Source organism: Heterocephalus glaber, unplaced genomic scaffold (genome assembly GCF_053883595.1).
Source record: "Heterocephalus glaber isolate CG9 unplaced genomic scaffold, H.glaber_assembly_v1.0 deba00001532, whole genome shotgun sequence".
In the NCBI taxonomy this organism is placed as follows: domain Eukaryota; kingdom Metazoa; phylum Chordata; class Mammalia; order Rodentia; family Bathyergidae; genus Heterocephalus; species Heterocephalus glaber.
The window spans coordinates 27,915,091-27,935,198 of record NW_028258330.1 but is presented as its reverse complement, the minus strand read 5'-3'; the positions used below and the strand labels follow the sequence as shown (position 1 = coordinate 27,935,198).

At 36.7% G+C, this 20,108-nt stretch overlaps 2 long non-coding RNA genes across 2 annotated transcripts in view; one reads left to right on the top strand and one right to left on the bottom strand.

Annotated features, from left to right (window-relative positions):
• Positions 1-20,108, bottom strand: part of LOC147824722 (uncharacterized) — a 62,159-nt gene that overhangs the window by 35,362 nt on the left and 6,689 nt on the right. The gene's annotated exons all lie outside the window — the stretch shown is intronic.
• Positions 282-2,498, top strand: LOC147824723 (uncharacterized). Its single transcript, XR_015442024.1, has 2 exons — positions 282-1,047; positions 2,184-2,498. It is a non-coding gene; the product is annotated as an uncharacterized LOC147824723 (long non-coding RNA).

The following is a 20,108-nucleotide window of genomic DNA, read 5'->3' as shown; positions in this document are numbered from 1 at the left end:
TGTAGCTCAGTGGAAGAGTACATGCTTAGCATGCATGAGCCCCTGGGTTCAATCCCTAGCACCAAAAAAAAAAAAAAAAAAAAAGACTCCAAATAAGCGTTAATATCACAGTGTTGGTATTGATGCCTCCTCTGCCAAGGATTTTTTGTCAAAAATCTGAAGAATAAAATACTAGCTCATTGTTATAGTTTCCTTTAATGATTTTTTTTTTTTTTTTTTTTTTGGTTCCGGGGATGGAACTTGGGTCCTTGAGCTTGCGCAGCAGGCGTTGAAACCACTGAGCTAAATCCCCAGCCCTTTAATAATGTATTTTTGTTAAATTCCTTATGGCCTTTCTCCTTCCTTTCCTTTGCTCTTAAAAGCCTTCAAGGACCGGGGATTTAGCTCAGCAGCACCGCGCCTCCCTTGTAAGCACAAAGTCCTGAGTTTGATCCCTGGTACGGGGAAAAAAAGCCTTCAAACAATAAAAAAAATTTCTGAAGGGGTTAATGCCAAATCTATCCCAATATATGTAAGATTTTTCACTCCTTGCTTCATTTTTTCCAATTTTCCTGAGTTCCTCTACTAAAAACTGCTGCCAGATCCTCAAGTGGCTCTAGATTAAAAAAACAAAAACCTACCATTTATTCAGTACTTGCTGCTTACTTTAAGCATAGGTGTGGAAATTTTTCTTACAAACAAATTTTCCAGGGAAGAGATTAGCTTGTGTTGGGTAACTATGATAAGCGGCAAGTGGAAGTGTAGGAAATCATGATGCATGGTGGTCGCTATTGGTCTAATTCCCAGCTTCTTGTTTGGTTGAGAAATGTAAGCAGAGAGCCAGAGCTGATCTATATGGGGCAAAAGAAAGGCATTTTAGAGGTGGTATGGGAAAAAGAAAAGAAGTTAGACAAATGGCAGATGAAAAATAGACACATCCAATGATGAATTATATTAAATTTTGTTGTATAGTGAGCAATATGAATCATTATTCACCCTGTACTCTGCTTTTTACCCTCAGCCCTCTGCCAAGACCACTTCAAGGAAAAAGTTTCTCCATGATTCATAGTAAGTTGGATTTGTTTTGAGGGATATAACAGTGAGTGAAGTGTAGCTTCAAGGGGATCACTGCCCAAGAGAGGTCTTTCATATCTGGGACCAGCAGGTGTTTTGAGATAAAATGCAGGCTCCAGTTGCCTGACAGATTAAATCTTCAGCTCAAGGAAATCCAAGGGGATGGTCACTGGATGCTAAACTTCAAAGCAAAGAGCCCATTTGAGTTATACGCATCCTTCACCATATTCCCTTTGGTCTCATTACATGCAACCAACTCTACTCTCCCCTTTTAAACTAAATCATTTTCTAGCTTATCCAATATAAATGAGTACAGAAACATTTTATTGAGTGCTCACAGTGAGCCTAACTCTAAGCTAAGTTCATTACATAATTAACTCTTTTAATCCTTATAACCACTTCATGCATTATTATCTCCATTTTGCTGATGCAGAAGCTACAGAATTGAATGTGAAAGTGACTCATCAAGGCCCCACAACTAGTGGTAGATGGTAAAGCCAAGATTCAAACCCAGGTTGTCTCCAAAGCCCACATCCTTGACTAATCTGCTCTGCTCTTCTCCATCTTCTCTTTCCCTTGAATGGAAATAACTGCAGATCTACTCTTTAATTAATCTCAGTTTTTTAACTCATGCTCCTAATAATCTCATGTAATCAAATACTGTAAAGTGATGTTGAACCTCAAATAATTTATCAAATCCAAAGTTAGTATATGTTATTTCTTTTAATCAGGTAAAATGTATACCCTAGACTGTATGGAGTGGAGTTAGAGCAAAAATTGATGGTTAGTCTTGAACATTTTTTGAATCCTTGATTGATCTCATGAGCTCACAGAAGAAACAAATCTCTGGTGACTCAAATACACTTGTCCTTAAAGTTTTATATTTAAATATAAATGAATGAATGAATTTCCTGCTTCAAATCTAAAAACATAAGAGGTTTGTGCTTTCAGAGGCTAGCATTTTAAATCTCCAGTGACATAAACAACGTTGAATAAATCCTTTTTCTTTGTTCATGTTTATGCTTCAGTTCCTTTCCCTCAGGCAAATTTTTATTTTCTGAGTAACATCACCAATGAGGAGTAGTGAGTGAAGTACTGCTTATTTTACTTTATTGTGTTAAAATTTACAGAGAGAAGAAGCATCCATTTAGAAACAAAGGACAGCTCTTTATTGAACTACCTCAGCATTGAGAAAGGCTAAGAAATACCTGACAGCGATTATATTAACAAGTCTGTTTAAACCAAATAGCTCCATTTTTTTTTTATATGTAAAGCTTTTCTCAGAGACAGGTTTATGTTTTCATGGATTTTTAAAACTACACAAAACAAAATTCTTGGGACATTTAATTTTGTTATAATATGTTGCAATAAAAGTTCAATATAACTGTCATTTTAGATTTTTTCATTATTCTGTACATTATTAAAATATATCATTATTATTGACCCATCTGTGTCTTGATTAGCCTCTTCCTTTTTGACTTTGAGTTTTGCTTTTCCCCTTATCAAAATACCTATTTTATAAGAAATTACTTTTTTCTTGGATAAAGAAGATGTGGTTTTTTAATAAAATGGAGTACTACTCAGACACAAAGAATGAGAAACTAGACATTTATAGCTAAATTGGATGCACATTGAGGCCAAACTCTTAAGTGAAGTATGTAGGACATACATGTAGATACCGAATAGTTTCTCCGGTGTGAAAAACCAAAAGTGTAAATAAGGATCAAAATGTATAATTGATAATGTGAAATAGGAAGAAAAGACCTAAAGGAGTAGGGAAAGTGGGAGGGGTAGGAGAAAGGAAAGAAGGGAAAAGAAAAATATGAGAAAAGGAAAAAAATGGAAACAAAGTCCTTGTAAATATGGAAGGGTGGAGGGCATGAAGGGAGGGTAGGGGAATGGGGAAAAAAGAAGAACCAAGATAACATCATATAAAGGTACAAGTTCCCAGTAGTAAATGTAAATGTATTGTATACCTAAAATGTACCAATAAAAAAAAAATTTTTTAAATAATAATAATAAAAAAAATAATAATTTTTAAAAAGTACCAATAAAAGAATTTAAGGGGAAAAAAATGAAAAAAAAAAGGTACAAGATTCCAATGATGAATGTAACTGTATTGTATACTTAAAATGTACAAATAAGCTTAATGAAAAAAAGAAATTACTTTTTTCTTGCTATGGAAAGATTAAACTATTATGTAAGTAAAATATGGAATTGTAGGAGAGGAGAATCTCTCAGACACCAGCCCTGGCAAGTAAAACTGCACTAGGTAAAATTGTAGAATAGGCCTAGTAAATCTGTGCTCCTTCTTTCTTCTTTTGACTTCTTGACTCCATGCTCCTTTTCCTGTCTGCTAGTTAAGTATAAATGATTAATAATGCAAGGCTTAAAATGATGTTATACTTCCAGGGATTTTTTGTTTTTAGTAGGTAGAATTAGGCCAAAGCCATACACCTCTGCTGAAAATTTTTCAGCATCCCTGAGCAGAATGGAGAAAAGTGTAGGGAAAAGGGTCTGTAGGCAGGGAAGGAATCAAAGAAGGGCCTCATTAGTTTTCTGGCTAATTCTGACTGGAAAGAGTTAAAACTTTACTGAATAATTAAAAAGATAAGGGGGCCAGGGATTTAGCTCAGTGGTTTTGCTGCCTGCTGCGCAGCAAGCGCAAGGACCCGAGTTCAATCCCCAGTACCAAAAAAAAAAAGACAAGGGCATATATAGAAAGGCACAAGATAGCACAAATGGCTAAGCACTTATATCAAAGGAGCAGAGGGAGAACTGACAGGCAGAGCACCAGAGGAAGCCAGGTACAGTGGAAACCAAGATAGCCGCCCTTTCCCTACCTACAGTAAAATGCAGAGGAGACAAGAGGTGGCTACCTAACTAAAAAGAAAACTTATTTAGTATAGTATATCTCACACCTATGCATGCATATATATATATATATGTATGTATCTTCTTCATTCTAGGGTCACTATATTACTGCACTAGATATACACACATCCCCTTACTTAAATCACTAACTCTAAGCTGACTTTCTATAAGGCTCTTCCTAACAACCTATAAATTCAAGAGATAAAGCCCCTAACAAGGACAAAGAAGCAAGAAGTCAAACAAGACCCACCAAAAGGAATGTGCACAGGGACAATGGTGCCTAGTTTAGGGTCTTGTGGCCTGGGAACTATCCAAAGACAGCCCAAACAACTAATCAAGTTGTGACAAGTTCCAGGTACTCACCTAGGAGGAAGCATCCCTAAAACCTAATAAAAGAAGCTGGGAAAAAAGCCCTGCAGGTATTCACCTTTCCAGAGCCCAAGACAGCTGTCTTCTGCTTTTTCCTCCTTACAAAAGAAGCATCTTCCTTTCCTAAACTCCATCCCTTTAATTCATTATTGTTACTGAGTTTTCAATCCTGGTTGGCTACTCATCCCAGAAGGAACAGAAGGAGCTATTTGGAGATAGGGTTGGAGTGGAGAATGGAGATTTTCCTCTCATTCCTGAAACCATACCATATATGCTTTCCCTAACCACTTCTTGATAAAAGTGATGGAATCTGTCCTTCCTAAAAAGATGATAAATTTCCAGCACATGGGATAACTTGCCTTATTTAAACACCAGTGCCAGTTGCCAAATGGGATTCATTTCTGCCTTCTACACTCATGTGATGTCCAGCAACAATACTCATTTAAAATGTCTCATAATAGGGCTGGTGGTGTAGCTTAGTGGTAGAGCAATAGCCTAGCATATGCAAGGACCTGGGTTAAAATAATATAAAGTAGGCTAAAATAACAATATAAAGTGGTTTCTATGAATACTAAAGAATCTTTATGAGGGAATTGTCATGCTTTTTTTGTTTGTTATTTAAAAATTGTGACATAAATATAGAAAGGAATTTTGTAAAAAAAAAAAAAGGAATTTTGTTTGTATGTGTGTGTGTGTGTGTGTGTGTGTGTGTGTGTGTGTGTGTGTTACTGGGGATTAAACCCAGAGCCTTCACATTGAATTACATCCTTAGCCCTTTTTTCTTTTTTTGGTACCAGAGATCAAACTCAGGTTGTAAGGCAGGTGGTGGAACCACTGAGCTAAATCCCCAGCCCTTTCATTTTTATTTTGAGACAAGTTCTCACTAATTGCAAAGGCTGGGATCAAACTTGTGATCCTCCCTGCCTCAGCCTCCCAGAGTGCTGAATTTCAGACATGTGCCACACTATACCTGGTAGAAAGGAAAATTTTTTGAAGGAGCTAGGCATATGGATGAAGTTAAAAGAGCAATAGAGCTGAGAATACAGAAAAGATGTCCACTTATGAATTGTATTAAAAGGTTTAAAGACAAGACAATGACATATAAAAAAGGGTCCAGCCTTATTGTGGATTGGTCCCTAGAAACTTGGTTCTCAGTAGAATATTGTCCCAGACCACTTCAGAATACCACAGTAAACATGCAACCAGCTCTTTTCCATTCCTAAGCAAAGTGAAGCATCTGCCTTCCTAGCCACTGATGAGTTTCAAAGAGATCACAGTTCAACACCTGCCCCTTGAGGTGTAACTCCAGGCCTTTTTCTTTGAAGTTATTACCAACCAGACTACAACAACTCTACCTAAGCCTGCTGAATTTAAGCTCTGATCACGTGTCATTTATTTGATGTTATGTTATTTTATTTTTGGTACCTGGGATCAAACTCAGGACCTTGAACTTTCGAGGCTGACAGGGTGCCACTGAGCTAAATCCCCGGCCCATGTGTCATTTATTTTTAGGACATCACTTTTTATGTGTCAAGAAGGGCAAGACACTAAAAAGGAGAGGAATTTGTGGGCAGTTCAAATTCTGTGACTTTAAAACTAAAGAAATTAAATTTTACAAGCAAGCCTGCAAGTCTTCCCCCTTCAATTGTTTTGCAACCTCTAAAAAGCTTTTGAGTTGTATTACTGCCAGTATTATAATTTTAGTAGGATACTCCATAGATTTATAAACTCTGGCTAGTCAATTCACTATGCTTTACTTTTTTTTTTTTGGTATCGGAGATCAAACTCAGGACCTTGTGATTTCAAGGCGAAGGAACTACTGAGCTAAACTGCTTTCAAATAGGTTTTAAGCCAAACATAAACCATAGCTTCCTACATTGGCATAGGAAAAGACTATGAACAAAACCTCAGTAGCACGGAAACTAGCACAAAGAATCAACAACTGGGATCTCATCTTATTAAAAAGCTTCTGCACTGCAAGAGAAACCACCAACAGAGCTAAGAGACAACCTGCAATGTGGGAAAAAAATTTTAGCAGCTGTACCTCAGACAAAGGTCTACTATCTAGAATATATAAAGAATTGAAAAAAAATCAGACGCCCCCCCCCCCAATTCAAAGACCCAATTCAAAAATGGGCATCTGAAATGAACAGATATTTCTCAGACGAAGTAAAAGCAGCAAATACATATATGATGGGCCGGGAATTTAGCTCAGTGGTTTCACTGCCTCCTGCACAAGCACAAGGACCCGAGTTCGATTCCTGGTACCAAATACATAAATAAATAAATAAATGTTCAACATCACTGGTCATTCGAGAGATGCAGATGAAAACAACACTGAGATTCCACCTCACCCCAGAAAGAATGTCTGCTATCAAGAAATCAACCAGGGCCGAGATTTAGCACAGTGGTTTCCCCACCTGCTGTGGAAGCACAAGGACCCGAGTTCGATCCCCGGTACCAAAAAAAGAGAAATCAACCAGTAGCAAATGCTGGAGGGGGGGGTTGGGGGGGGAGAAAGGAACCCTTCTCCATTGTTGGTGGGAGTGCAGACTGGTGCAACCACTGTGGAAATCAATATGGAGATACCTCAAAGAACTAGGACTAGAGGTCCCATTTGACCCACTTATTCCCCTGCTGGGTATCTTCCCAAAAGAATTAAAAGAATCATACCACAGCAATATATGTGCACCCATGTTCATAGCAGCACAATTTGTAATAGCTAAATCTTGGAAACAGCCCAAGTGCCCATCAACTGGAAACTGAATAAAGAAGATGTGGTTTTTTTAATAAAATGGAGTTCTACTCAGCCATAAAGAATGAGTAACTAGAGACATTTATAGCTAAATGGATGCATATTGAGGTGATACTCTTAAGTGAAATAAATAGGACACACATATGTAAATACCAAGTACTTTCTCTAGCATGAGAAACTGAAAGTGTAAATAAGGATTAAAATGATTAAAATGAATAATTGATCATTTGAAATAGGAAAAGGTTCAAAGGTGTAGGGGTGGTGGGAGGGGAAGGGGAAAGGGAAGAAGGGAAAGAAAAAATTATGAGAAAAGAAAAAAATGGAAATGAAATCTACATAAATAGGGAAGGGTGGAGGCATATGCCATTAAACTACAGGAAAAAATAAAGTTAAACTACAGTACCTTAGAAGGGAAAAAGTGAGTTCAGATAATTTTTATTTTTATTGACCTAGATTTATTAAAGTGCTAATATATGCATATTTTCAAAATTCATAAAATTACAAAATACAGGGCCGGGGATTTAGCTCAGTGGTTTTGCTGCCTGCTGCGCAGATGCAAGGACCTGAGTTCGATCCCCTGTACCAAAAAAAAAAGTACAAAATACAGGACCCCCAAGTTATGACCAGCCTGACATAAACAACTTGGATTATGACTGGAAGTTTAGTTTTAACTTATGATCAAAGTCTTGAGTTATGAACCAAATGCCACCCATTTATACTTCCAGATAGTCTCAGATACAGGTTTAACCCTTAAAGAGTTCTGAAAGGAATATTGCAACATCCTTTCCTGTATGAGGTTAATTGAGAAATCCTAGGCCAATATCTCTCTAAGGACCCTGAGATCTGCCTGTATACAGGAGAGTCTTTGAAGGTTGTGTAGAGGAGACTGAGTCTTCAATTGACCAACTTGAGTTATAGCCAGCACTTAGGAATGAACTGAGTTCATAAGTCAAAGGTCTGCTGTATTCCAAGCCATCCACTCCACCTCCTTTTTCCACTAATGGCATTATTCTATGTACATTGTTCTGCACCTTGTACTTGTAAATTTGTCTTTGAGATTTTTCCATATTAATCCAACAAAGTCTTCCTCCTTTTTATTTCTGCCCAATATTTCATTGTATTATATTAATACATTATTACATTAAGGTAATGGCTAGTCTTTGACACTAAAAATAATACTATAGTGAGTAACCATAGGCATACATAATTTACACATGGCCAAGTGTGTCTTTAGGATAAAATCCTAAATAATTGGAATTACTTGGTTAAAGGATATATAATTTGCACTTTCCATTAAAAAAATTATTTCCTAAACCGACTTCCATGGAGAAAACAAGGGTTTAAACTCACCCCAATAATGTAAAAATATGCTTGTCTTCCCTATATCATTACTGGCACACTATAGTTCAATCTATAAAGATTTATTGAATTCTTGCTGTGGGCCAGGCACTATTATAGATGACTGGGAAACATCAGTGAATAAAAGATACCAAAATCTCTGCCCTAGTGGGGTTTATATTCTAGTCTATGTTCCAGTTATATTATAGTAGAGGGAATAATATATGAATAAATATAGATTTAAAATAACACAAAATCTTATAAAAAACTGGAACATGCTCTGAAAAAGAGATCAGAGTATGAGGAATCAAAAGTGTGGTTTTGTGCTTAAGAAAGGATGTTATTTTAAAAAGATGGTAACAGTTTTCATTGAAGTGATATTTGAGCAAAGGCTTAAAGAAGGTGAGGGAGTTAGGCAGGCAGAGAGTTGGGGGGAAATATTTGGGCAGAATAAATAGCCATTTCAAAAGTCCTAAGGGAGTAAGATTGCCTACTAGATTCAAGGACCCACAAAGAGGCCAGTATGACTAAGGTGCGGTGAGAAGGGGAAAGTGGCAAATACAAGCAGGTATACAGAGAATCAGATTGTTATTGTCCTGTAGATAATAACTAGAAAGTTGGCTTAATTCTGAAAAAAATGGGAATCATTGGAACATTTTCAAGTTTTAAGATTTTTGTCCAACTAAAGAGATTAAAGAAATTTTTATGGTGATTTACACTTGCATTTTTTTCCTTACCAGAAAGGTTACACATCTTTCCATGTCTAAAGGCCAACTAAATTTCCTTTTCTAAGATTATTTTCAAATCATTTCCACATGTTAGAGGATTTCTTTTTCATATTCATTCATGAGACCTTTTTATATATTGAGGAAAAATAGCCTTTTGTTTATTACTTTAGTTTCAAATTCAGTTAACATCTGAAATAATCTAACCATCTAGATATTGTTTTTGTCCATGACATTTCAAATTTAGGAAACATTGGCAAAACAGTACAGTCATGTATGAAAATTAATTCATAACCCCACCTCCCATGAGCCATATTTTTTTTTTTTCAATACTGGGGATCAAACTCAGGACCTTGCACTTGCCAGGCAGGCATAGCACAGCTGAGCTACATCCCTGGCCCAGCCATGTATTGTTTTACATTAAATATTTGGAGAAAAGAGCTTCAGTTGAACTGATAAAATACTTAGAAGGTCTTAGGTGCAGTTTTCAATAAACTGAGCTTATCAATTAAAAACAGTAGAAAAAATCTTAACTAGCATACACATTGTAATAGCCTATCTATAGCATATATTTTATTAATTTTTAAAGTATAAAGTTCAAAAGATATGAAAAAATATACAGTAAAAGGTAAGTTTCTTTATTCCTATCACATAATTTAGTGAATTTCTTTTCACATAGATAATTACTATTCTGGGTTTCTTATGTCATTTCAGATATTTTATTCAGGTACATATGTCTGTACAATCTTTGGTCTCCTAGCTCTAAGTGGATCCATTCTTAATCTCAGTTATTTAATTAAGTTTGTGGATTTAAGAATCATTTGCATTGATACAGATGATACGAAAATTCAAGATGTAGAAATAAAGATTAGTATTGATTGGAAAGGAACCAACGGTTTTTAGTGCAACAGGAGAACAGTAGAAAAAATTTTGTTATAATTGTTATTTGCATAGACCTTCCATGTTATTTTTTTCCTGTAATAATTGTATAAATACTGATGTTATGGCCTTTTTTTAAGATGAGGAAATAGGCTCAAGAGGTTAAATAACTTACCAGAGATCACAAAATTAGTAAGTAGCAATGACTTACATGCAAAGCTCTTGATTATAATCCTCTACTTTCTCCCACACACTGCACCTCCATATGTAGTAGTCTTAGCTGTTTCAGATATGGGAAAATATCATTTTTGCTAAATTGAATGAAAGTATTAAAATGAGAAAAAAGGCAACAGGGATATTTCTCACCAATATTGTTTGCTGCTACACTCTTTGGATGTTACACACATTCCTTTCATAGATTTAAACTTTTACCAAGACCTTTTGCCTTAAAGGCTAATCTCTGAGGTAGTTTTAAAATAATTTTCAAATTTCCAAATGTCCCAGAATGAAAAAGAGTAAGATTAACCCAGGCATATAGAGATTCAGGAAATAAAAACTGATTCTAAGTTTTGCTCCTAGGTAGAATGAAGTTTAGGCGTCAGGACAGTTTCTCAGAGCGAATTTGAAAATACTATTCTGAAATGTCTTGTGACCAAATTTTTTTTTTTTGAGACAGAGTCTCATTATGTAGCTCAGGCTGGTTTTGAACTAACCATGTAGCCCAGGCTTGTTTCAAACTCATGGTGATCCTCTTGGCTCAGCCTCCTCAGTGATGGGATTACAGGTGTGGATCACCATGCTGAGCTATGACCAAACTGAATGCCTTCCTTGGGCATGGTTTTTGTTAGATAAAGACCTTAAAATTAATATTTCTAAGCTAAATTATCCTTTTTAGTTTCTCATTTCTTTATTCAGTCTTAAGAGGGTATAAGGATGGTGGAACGATGAGCAGCAGAGAAATACCCTTTCCAAGATTTGGAATCCAAATGCTGGAGTATAGCAACGTGAGGGAGAAGGAAGAGGAAAGTGGAAACCAGGAAGGATCTTAAGCAAGAATTGGAGCCCATGGGGAGAACAAAGAAAGAGACTAAAATGAAGAATAGGGAGGTGGCAAGGAGGTGCTTTCTACCTGAATCCTGGCTCTTGGTGTGGGAGATGTGGCTCAAAACTGCAGACAGTGGTAACTTCTGGTAGCCCCAAAAGGCTCCATGGAGAAACGTGTCAGTGGAATGGAACAGTGAACACATCAGAGTGGTGAGTTATTTGGGTTCAAATCTCCCCCAGGAAAGGGTGATTGGTCAGTCATCATTTTGGAAAGGGACTAACTAAACTCAGAAATCAGAGCAGCTGTGGATTGGCTCCATCTAGGCACTCCCAATGTCAGGGTGAGGCACAGTCAAGTTCAAACCAGCAGGAAGCACCAAGTGTTACTGGCTAAACAACTCTGGTCACAGCTTCACAGCCCGAAACCAGAAACAGCCTGATCTTCAGTGGAACCAAAGGCCCAGGTTTGCTGGAATTATTCACCACCACTGTAATTCTACTGCTGGCTTGCTTGGATCAATCAACATGGATCTGAGCTCTGTCTGCCCCCTCTGTCTACCAGTGACAGGAGACACACCCTGAAGTGAATATTTTTTTCTGTTTTTTTCTTTCCTATTTTATTTTTACTTGTATCCTTAAATTTTTTTCTCTTCTTCTTGTTCTTGTGTTTACATGACTGTGAACATTGTTTCTACTTTTTGGTGTTGATCTTTTGTTCAGTGCTTGTTTCTGTTTCTTCCTTCTTTTTTTCCCCTCCTGTCTTCTTTACCAGTACTGAAAGCTTGCAGAATCTTCCTTTGTCCTCCAGCCTTGCTTCTAATATTTTCTCTAACTTAAAGAGAAGAAGAAACATATTTCTCAGTTTTTATTTGTTTAGAGGATGACATTTGAGAGCTGCTTGTTTTCTTCTTAGATCATTTCAGGCCATCAATGCCACCCAGTTCAAGTGTGAATGATGTGAAAGACATAAAGAATCAGAATCTTGCACATAGCAGGCACAAAGTAAAGATTTATAGAATGAATAAATGAAGAGTTTTTTAAAAAATTAGTGAATGCATGAAGTGGTAAAAAGAATCAGGTGCTGGGGATTTAGCTCAGTGGTTCCAGCACCTGCCTTGCAAGCGAAAGGTCCCAAGTTCGATCCCCGGTACCAAAAAAAAAAAAAAAAAAAAGGAACGAATCGGGTGAATCAAAACTAGCACAGGAAAGATACAGTTTTTGGGCTGGGGATTTAGCTCAGTGGCACAGTGCCTGCCTTGCAAGCACAAGATCCTGAGTTCAATCCCTGTTACCAGAAAAAAAAAAAAAAGAAAGATACAGTTTCTACATAAATAGACTGCAAGCCACTGAAAAACATACTACTAAATTGCTAAGAAATAGGACAATGAGAATGTGGTTTTCTTTATTTAGTAAATAATTCCCGAGAGCTATTTCATTTATTTTGGTTTATTTTCAAGGTATCCCAGGCAGAGTGATGAACAACAGAGAAACAGCCCCTCTGAGGTTTGGTGTCCAGATCCTGGAATATAGCAACATGAGGAACAGAAGGAGACAAGTGGGTCCTCAGGACCTAGCAAGGATCTAAAGTAAGAATTGAAGCCCATGGGGAGATTGAAGAAAGTGACCTTAACAAAGAGGATGGAAGTGGTAAGTGGCATATTCTCCCTGAGTTATGACTCACTGCAGGGAGGGTTGGCCGGAACACGCAGATGTACAGCGACCATTGGTGACCTCATAGGCCTCCACAGAGAAATGCACCAGTGAATGGGGCACCGGATGCAACGGACTGCAGTGACTGGTCAGATGTTCAGGTTGAGATGTTCCCAGGAGAGGGTACTGGCTGGTAGCCATCTTGAAGAGATGCCAATTGGAACTCAGAACAGGCCCAGCATAGCTCCCAAAGTCAGAGTGAGGCAGAACTGAGTTCAAGTCAGCAGAAGGACAAAGAGCCATGTTGAAGATGGCAGGAGGCCTGAGAATTGTTGTTGCAGGCTGAAAGAATCAGACTCCATTCACAAAGGCAGAAACCAGCCTGAATTTGAATTTCAGTGGAACTAAAGGTGCAGGCTTGCTAGGATTATCCACTACACCACTACAAATCTATGGATGGCTCTCTGGGATTAATCAACATGGATCTGGGCATTGGGTGAGCACTCTGTCTACCAGTGACAGCAGAGACACATCCCAAAATAGATATTTTTTTCTTCTTTTTATTTTGTTTTTTTTCTTTTTTTTGTCTTCAGTGTTTGTTCTTTTTTTTATATGACTGTGAACATTGTTTCTAATTATTTTACAGTTGTTATTGTTGTTCTGTTCTGTTGTTTTTGTTTCTTCTTTTCTCTTTCCATCCTATCCTCTTCACCAGTTTCTCGAAGTTCGCATAATCTTTCTTTGTTTCTAATTACTTCAGCCTTGTTTCTAATGACTTCCTCTTCTTCTATTTCTCTTTTTCCCCCAACCCCTTTTAAATTTTCTCCCTGAGGGTAAAACTGCCATATTGAGGGCATATTTAGTGTATAAAATTGTCCACTTTGTTCAAATTTTGTTATATACTCACAAATCTAGTTCATATGGATAAAGGTGGCAAATTAATAGTTACCAAAGTTTGTCATTTTCTAGGCTGGATTTGATGCTATTGTTATTAGTGATTATTCTATTTTAGCCAAAGTGACATAATTGTTCTAATCAGTTGTTTTTCCCTGCTATGCCAAGACATAGATTGCCTAAGGGTCATAAACAATACTATAATCTAGTGCCAAAGAATCAGGGGATAGGCCAAAGAGACAGCAACTTCTCATCTCAAATAAATTGAAGACTTAGGATCTTGCAACAGACTCAAAATCCAAAAGCCAGCTATACCTGGAAGACACCTCTGAGAGGAAGTCATTTACTAAGCGTTTTCCATACTAGCAATAAAGCTATTTGCCATAGCAATTTACAAGTAGCCCAAGAATCAAACTTTAAAAAAAAATTTAAAATGAGAAGACATTTAAGCAAAATACAACCTCAGACTTTCAGCTTGGCAAAGTTTAATCCAAGAGGCAATGAGGTGGAAATTTGAAAAACCACCCACTTTCACTCTTTGAAGTGGTAACACTGGAAATAACAAAGCAGATGAATGAAGCTCTAGAAAAAACAAAATCAAATCAGAAATAGTTTCTCAGACAACTACAGAGATGGTGACCATAATAAAAGACATGGTTAGTGACTCTAGAGCAGATACAGACAAAAAAATAGAACAGCATAGGAAAATAATGGAAACCATGAGTGCCCAGCATAGAAAAGAAATGGAGGACCGGGGATTTAGTTCATTGGTTTCACCGCCTGCTGTGCAAGCACAAGGACCCAAGTTTGATTCCCAGTACCAAAAAAATTTTAAAAAGAAAAAAGAAAAAGAAAGTAGAAATGGAATCCATGATACAGATTCAAACAGATATTGAGGAGATTAAAAATTCCATTGAAAGTATACACAGCAGAATGACCCAATGTGAGGACAGACTATTAGATATAGAAGACAGGATTGTGGTTAGTGATCATTAAAAGAAAGATTTCTTAAAAATAACAAGAGACCACAAAATATCAATCTAGTGGCTGCTAGATGATGCAAAGAAAAATAACAAGATTGATTAGAGTCAATGCAAAAGCAGGAGATAGCACAAATGATGTTAAAAAAAAACCAAACAAACCATTCACAGAAATGGCAGAAAATTTCCTAAGCAGGGAAAAAAATTTGATATACAGATAAGTGAGGCATAAAGAACTCCAACTGGCCCTGATTTTTAAAAAATCTACACAGAGGCATAAAATAGTCAAGATTTCAGAAATTCAAGACAAAAACAGAACATTAAAAGTTGTTAGAGAAAAGAAACAAATCACATAAAAAGGAAAGCCCATCAGAATCACAGCAGACTTCTCAACACAAGCCATTAAGTAAAGACGAGCTTGAAGTATTTCAAGTCCTAAGAGAAAATAACTTCCAACCCAGATTGTGTACCCCGCAAAACTCTTTCAAAATTGATGGAGAAATCAGATACTTCCATGGCAAAGAACACCTGAAGAAACTCATGACCACCAAACCAGCACTCCAAAATGTTCTGAAGGACATTTTAGAAAGAGGTAATGAGGACTATAACTCCATGAACCCCAACAGAATGAATCCAACAGGCAACATAAGCAATTGAATATAGGGGGAAAAAAGGGTAACCAAAAACAAGAAAATAACATGACAAGGATAAGACAATACATACCAGTTATAACCATGAAAGAAAATGGTCTCAATTCACCAATCAAAAGAAACAGACTGGCAGACTGGATCAAGAAGCAAGATCCAACAATATGCTGCATACAAGAAACACATTTAACTCAAAAAGAAATTCATAGACTTAAAGTCAAAGGATGGAAAACAATACTGCATGTAACAAGAACCTGGAAAAAAGCAAAGGTAGGTATTCTTTTTGCAGACAAAATGGATTTCAAGGCAAGACTGATTAAGAGAGACAAAGGTCTCTTCATTCTTGTAAAGGAAACAATCCAATAGGAAGAGATAACAATCATAAATATATATGTACCAAATACTTGTGCACCCAACTATATAAAACAAGTATTAATGGACATGAAAAATCAAATAAGTGCTAATACAACTGTAAAAGGTTACCTCAATATCCCCTTGTCACAAGTAGACAGATCAACTAGACAAAAAAATCAACAAAGAAATACCAGAACTGAATCAAACTTTTGAGCAAATGGACTTTGTAGATGTCTATAGAATGTTCCACCCCATAAAAACAGAATACATATTTGTCTCAGCTACACATGGGACATTCTCCAAAATAGACCACATAGTACCTCATAAAACATGCTTAAGTAAGTGGAAAGGAACTGATACTATCCCAGGTACATTATCAGGCCATAGTGTAATGAAATTGGAAATCAATGGCAAAAGAAACCACAGAACTTCAATAACACCCTTGTGGGCCAGGGGATGAAGCTCAGTGGCACAGCACCTCCCTGGAAAATAGGAGATGTTGAGTTCAATCCCCAGTACCAAGAAAAAAAACCCTCTTGAACAACCAATGGGTCACAGATGAAATTTAAAAACAAATTAGAGAATTTCCATAATTAATAATGCCAATACAACATACTGAAACTTTTAGGATGGAATGAAAGCAGTCCTATGAAAAAAATTGATAGTAGTGAATTCCTATATCAGAATAACAAAGCAAGTTCAAACAATCAACCCAAAGTTCAACCTCAAGCTTCTAGAAAAAGAAGAGCAAGTCAACACCAAAGCTTGTACAAGGGAAGAAATTATAAAGATCAGAGCAGAAATTAATGCAATGGAGACTAAGGAAAAAATAAATAGAATCAACAAATGGAAGAGTTTGTACTTTGAAAGATTAAATAAAACTGACAAACCCTTAGCCAACCTTATCAAAAAAAGGAAAGAAAAGACACAAATCCTTGCAATAGGAATGAAAAAGGTGAAATTACAACAGGTCCTGCAGAAATCCAGAAGATCATCAACACCTACTTCAAGAACCTGTGTTGTAATAAGATGGAAAACATTGAAGAAATGTACAGATTCCTAGATATATATGAATTACCAAAACTGAATTGAAAATATATAAAAGTTCTAAATAAACCAATAGCAGTCAATGAAATTGAAGACGTCATTAAAAACCTATCAACAAAGAAAAGCTCAAGCCCTGGCAGATTCACTGCTGAATTCTACAGAATTTGAAAGACCTAATGCCACTACTTCTCAAACTGTTTAATGAAATGAAAAGGGAAGCAATACTCCCAAATTCATTCCTGGAAGTAAGCATTACCCTGATAACAAAAACAGGGAAGGATCCAACTATAAAAGAGAACTACAGGTCAATAATGAACATAAATGCAAAAATCCTTGATCAGACAATGGCAAACAGAATGCAGCAAATCATCAAGAAGATTATACACCATGACCAAGTAGGATTCATCCCAGGAATGCAAGGATGTTTCAATATATGCAAATCAATAAATGTAATATGCCATATTAACAGAGCTGAGGACAAAAATCATATGATCGGGGGGATGTAATTCAATGACACCGCAACTGCCTGGCAAATGCAAGGTCCTGAGTTCGATACCCAGTACAGCAAAAAAAACCCAAAAACATCTCAACAAATACAGAAGAAGCATTTGACGAAGTCCAAAACCCATTTATGATAAAAAAAAAACTCTACATAAAATTGGAATAGTCTTTATCTCAATCTGATGAGAGAGGATACCACCCCTCTATATGGAATTAGCCAACCATGAGTTAGCTGTGTTATTAGGCAACTATGGTTTAACTAGGTAATGATGCTTTTTGTAGACTGTACCTGAATTGCCATAGCAACTTCTGTAATCTGTCACCAAAGGAGTGTAACAGACTCAGAAAGTCCTGCCAGAACTCTTTGCTCTCCCCCTCTCTACTGCTTTGCTTTCTGTAAATCCTGCTTGCTATATTCCCAGGGAAATTCCATGGAATTAAGCTTTATAGATGTAAAAAGAAGTATATAAGGAAGCACAAACTTCTATTCAGGGCTTTCAAGACTGACAGGAGTCACTTGCTAAGCCACCAGCATCATTAAAACCACTTTTGCTCCTATCTTCATGTTAAAGAGTTATCTGTGCTGGGGTCCTCACTGTTTCCTGTTTCAATAAAAGCCATCTGTGATAAAGCAACAGCCAACATCCTACTAAATTGATAAAAACTGAACACCTTCACTCTAAAATTAGGAAAAGGACAAGGATGTCCATGATTACCACTCTTATTTTATATAGTTTTGGAAATATTAACCAGCCCAATTAAACAAGAGAAAGAAATTTTTAAAAATAAGGATAGGGAAGGAAGAAGTTAAATTATCATTATTTGTGAATGACATGATACTCTACATAGTACATAGAAGACCCCAAAAACTCTACCAAAAGACTTCTAGGTTTAACAACCAAATTCAGTATCATAGCTGGATACAAAGTCAACACTCAAAAATAAATAGCACTTCTGCACTCAAGTAAGAAACTCACTGAGAAAGAAATTAGGGAAACAACACCTTTCACAATAGCATCTAAAAAAATGAAATACCTATGTATCAATCTAGCAAAGGAAGGAAAAGACCTCTACACTGAAAACTACAGAATACTGAAAAAAAGGAGATCAGAAAATGAAAATATATCACCTGTTCTTGGGTAGGAAGAACTAATTTAGTGAAAATGGCCATACTTCCAAAATTGTTATATAGGTTTAATGCAATTCTGATCAAATATCAACAGGATATCTCACAGACTTAGAAAAAGCAATCCTAAAATTCATTTGGAACCAGAAGAGACCTAGAAAACCAAAGACAATTCTGGGTAGCAAAAGCAAGGCAGAGGGCATCACAATCCCTGACATGAAATTATACTACAAAGGCATAAAAACAGACCTGAGGATCAATGGAACAGATTAGAAGATGCAGAAACAACTTCAAACACACTCAGTCACCTGATCTTTGACAAAGGAGCCAAACACCTTCACTGGAAGACAGCCTCTTTAATAAAAGGTGCTGTAAAAACTGGCTTTCACATGCCAAAGATTGAAACTAGGCCCATATCTTTCACCATGCCCTAAACTAAAATTGAAATGGATCAAAGTTTTAAATATTAAAACAGAAACACTTAATCTTCTGGAAGATAGAATAGGTAGAACTCTCGAAGACATGGGTATAGGCAAAGACTTTATGAACAAAATCCTGATCACACAGGAACTATCACAAAGAATCGACAACTGGTATCTCCTCTTATTAAAAAGCTTTTTCACAGTGAAAGAAGCCACCGACAGAGTGAAGAGACAACTCACAGCGTGGAAAAAATTTTATCAGCTCTTTCTCAGGCAAATGACTAATATCTAGAATATATAAAGAACTCAAAAAAAATCAGGCCCCCCAAATTTAAAGACCCAATCCAAAAATGGGTATCTGAACTAAACAGACACTTCTTAGATGAAGAAGTAGAAATGGCAAATAAATATATGAAAAATTGTTCTACATCACTGGTCATTTGAGAGATGCAAACTAAAAGCTGAGATTCCATCTCACTCCAGAAAGAATGGTTGTTATCAAGAAATCAACCAATAACAAATACTGGTGGGGTTATGGGGGGAAAGGAACCCTTCTCCACTGTTGGTGGGAGTGTAGACTGGTGCGACTACTGTGGAAATCATTAAGGAGACTCTTCAAAACACTAAAACTAGGGCAGGGATTTAGCTCAGTGGCACTGTGCCTGCCTAGCAAGTGTTCAATTCCCGGTACCAAAAAAACCCCCTAAAACTAGAGGTTCCATTTCACCTAGCTATTCCCCTTCTTGACATCTTCCTGAAAGAATTAAAAGCATCATAACACAGCAATATATGCACACTCATGTTTATAGCGGCACTGTTGGTAACAGCCCAAATGCCCATCAACTGATGCATGGACAAAGAAGATATGGGTTTTTTTATACAATGGAGTACTACTCTGCCACAAAGAAGGATAAGCTTGAGATGTTTCTAGCGAATGGATGCACATAAGACCATACTCTGAAGTGAGATAAATTGGACACACATTTTAAAGGACCACATTGTTTCTCTGATGTGAGAAACCAAAAGTGTAAGTAAGGACCAAAATGTATAAGAGATTGTGAAATAGGAAGAAAACATTCAACTGGGAAGGGAAACTACAGAGGAGGGAGGGGAAAAAGAAGGAAGGGACAAGGAAAAAAAAAGAATAGAACAAAAAAATGGAAACAAAGCTTTTGTAAATAAGGGAGGATGAGTTGGAGGGAGGGGAGAAGAATGGAAAAGAAGAATAATCAATATATAGCATGTACACTACAAATTCTCTATAATGAATGTTGTCATTATGTATATCTAAAATATACAATTAAAAAAACACTAAAAAGCCAGAGATTTAGCTCAGTGGTTTCGCTGCCTGCTGTGCAAGTGCAAGGATCCGAGTTCGATCCCCAGTACCAAAAACAAACAAACAAACAAAAAGTACAAGGTCCCAACTTTGATCCCCGGTACCAAATAA